The 2,500-nt window shown below is 46.9% G+C and overlaps 1 protein-coding gene across 1 annotated transcript in view; it reads right to left on the reverse strand.

The window, feature by feature from the left end:
• LOC113823482 (uncharacterized) overlaps positions 1-2,500 on the reverse strand; it is a 76,652-nt gene that overhangs the window by 53,956 nt on the left and 20,196 nt on the right. The gene's annotated exons all lie outside the window — the stretch shown is intronic.

A 2,500-nucleotide genomic window follows, 5' to 3' on the forward strand; every position in this document is an offset into this window, starting at 1 on the left:
AGTAAAAAGAGCCCAAACCTCCTTTTAGGCTTTTTTTTAGGAGGACCCTGCAAATAGCCTAAAAAGAGCCCAAAAGTACCCTAAAAAGACCCTAAAAAAAAAAAGGATCCCAAAAAGAGGCTAAAAGGAGCCTACAAAATCAAAAGGACCCCCCAAAAAACAAAAATACCCTAAAAAGAACCTAAAAAACCAAAGGACCCCAAAAAGAACCTAAAAAGACCCTAAAAAAACAAAGGACCCCCAAAAGAACCTAAAAGGAGCCTAAAAAAACAAAAGCACCCTAAAAAGAGGCTAAAAAAGGACCCTAAAAAGAGGCTAAAAAAAAAAAAACAAAAGCACCCTAAAAAGAGGCTAAAAAAAGGACCCTAAAAAGAGCCTAAAAAAAACAAAAGCACCCCCAAAAAGAGCCCAAGAGAAGCCCTCCTCGCTCCTCGCTGCGACGAAGGCCACCGCGAAACCTCTCTCTCTCTCTCCCGCCGCAATCAGCCAAGCCGGCCGAGAGAAGATCCCGTTGGCTTAGGCTAATGAAGGAATATATTCTTTTGGGGGAATCTACGGAATCGGAGGCGGTCGTCTTGTCGCCGCGTGAGGTGTTCTTGGCGTCGTTAATATACATGGGGTATCGATCGTGATAAGGGGTTTTTAATCTAATCGGGGGTAATCACGTGTCTATAGAACTTTCACTTCTTATCACTTCACACTTTTTTTTATTTTTGATGAACTGTGGAGAAACTACGAGAGGGAAGTAAACAGACGGATTTCGTTCTCTATTGCCAGCACCAAGGACAGCGCGCCGTTAATACCATCTGGAAAAATAATACTTTTACCAACACTATGAACAATAAAGTCATTAATACCATCGCGGAAAATAATACCTTTACCAACACTATGAACAATAACGTCATCATTAATGCCATTACGAAAAGCACCAACTTTTACCAACACTATGAACAACACCACTATTACTAACACCACTTCTACGTTCCTACCATTGCCGACATCACCTTTCCCTTCCTGCCACTATTACCAACAACATGAACAACACCATTATTACCTATCAACACCACTTCTTTCCCATCACTATTCCCAACACCACTTTTCCCTTCCTGCCTCTATTACCAACACCACTAATACCAGTCTACACCACTTTTCCTTTCCCACCATTATTCCCAACACCACATTTATTTTCCTGCCACTATTACCAACACCACCACTACTACCAATCTACACCACTTCTACTTCCCCACCACTCTCCCCAGCACCCCGAACTACACTTCCCAACACCACTCCTTCCCCACCACTCTCCCCAACACCCCGAACTACACCCCTGCCAACACCACTCCTTCCCCACCACTCTCCCCAACACCCCGAACTACACTTACCCACACCACTCCTCCTTCCCCACCACTCTCCCCAACACCCCGAACTACACTTCCCCAACACCACTCCTCCTTCCCCACCACTCTCCCCAACACCCCGAACTACACTTCCCCAACACCACTCCTCCTTCCCCACCCCCTATTATCACACCTCCCCTTCCCACCTGCATCTAAAACCTCACACCCCACTTTCCGCTTGAGGAGTCTTTGCAGACGCAGATAACCATGACTTAAGAGTCAAATATCGAGGACTCAGCCCCCAGGACTACGAGCCCCCCCCTCCCCCCCTCTCCCCTACCCCGTACCCCTCCCCCCATCCCCCGTACCCCTCCCTCCACCCCGTACCCCTCCCCCCACCCCTCCCCCTCCCCCCAATCCCCGTACCCCTCCCCTCATACATCCGGCTCCTGGTTCTCTAGCAGTCAAGTGCGATTTCTTGGCTCTGAGACAAGAAATGAGGGAAAGTGAGAGGGAGAGGGGGTGGGTGGGAGTAGGGAGAAGGGAAAGAGAGAAGGAGAGAGAGGGGGGGGGAAGAGAGAGAAAGAGAGAGGGAGGTGGTAAGAGAGAGTGAGAGAGAAACAGATAGATAGACAGACAGAGGAGAGGAGAGAGAGAGGGGGGACTAATGAAGCAGAGAGGGAAAGCGTGTATATGAGAGAAACAGGGAGAGAGAGAGAGAGAGCAAAAAATAGGGAGAAGAGATGCCACACATGATGAAATTGCGAAACGAAAGATATAGATGCAGGTATAGCCAAGTTTGGAAGGGAATGGGAAGAAATGAAAGAGAAAGGATAAACACGAAAAGAGAGGAAAGTGCGATAAAGTAGAGAGGGATAGAAAGGGAGAGAAAAGTAGAACATCGAAGTCTGGAAGAACATCCCACGAAATGAGAGAGGAAGAACCAAGATAAAGAGGATAGAACAGAGAAAAAGAGGAAAGAACACAAGCCAGAAAAAAGGGAGAAAGAAGAGAAAGGGGGCTTAAGAACAAAAGAGAATGGAAGAAAGAGAGAGAGTGAGAAACGAAGATAAAGCACGGGGTAGCAGAGAGATTTGAAATGAACGACGCACGGCAGAGAGAAAGAAAACGAAAATGAGGCTTAAATAGAAAGTGAGAAAGAG

Source organism: Penaeus vannamei, chromosome 39 (genome assembly GCF_042767895.1).
Source record: "Penaeus vannamei isolate JL-2024 chromosome 39, ASM4276789v1, whole genome shotgun sequence".
NCBI classification, from domain to species: Eukaryota; Metazoa; Arthropoda; class Malacostraca; order Decapoda; family Penaeidae; genus Penaeus; species Penaeus vannamei.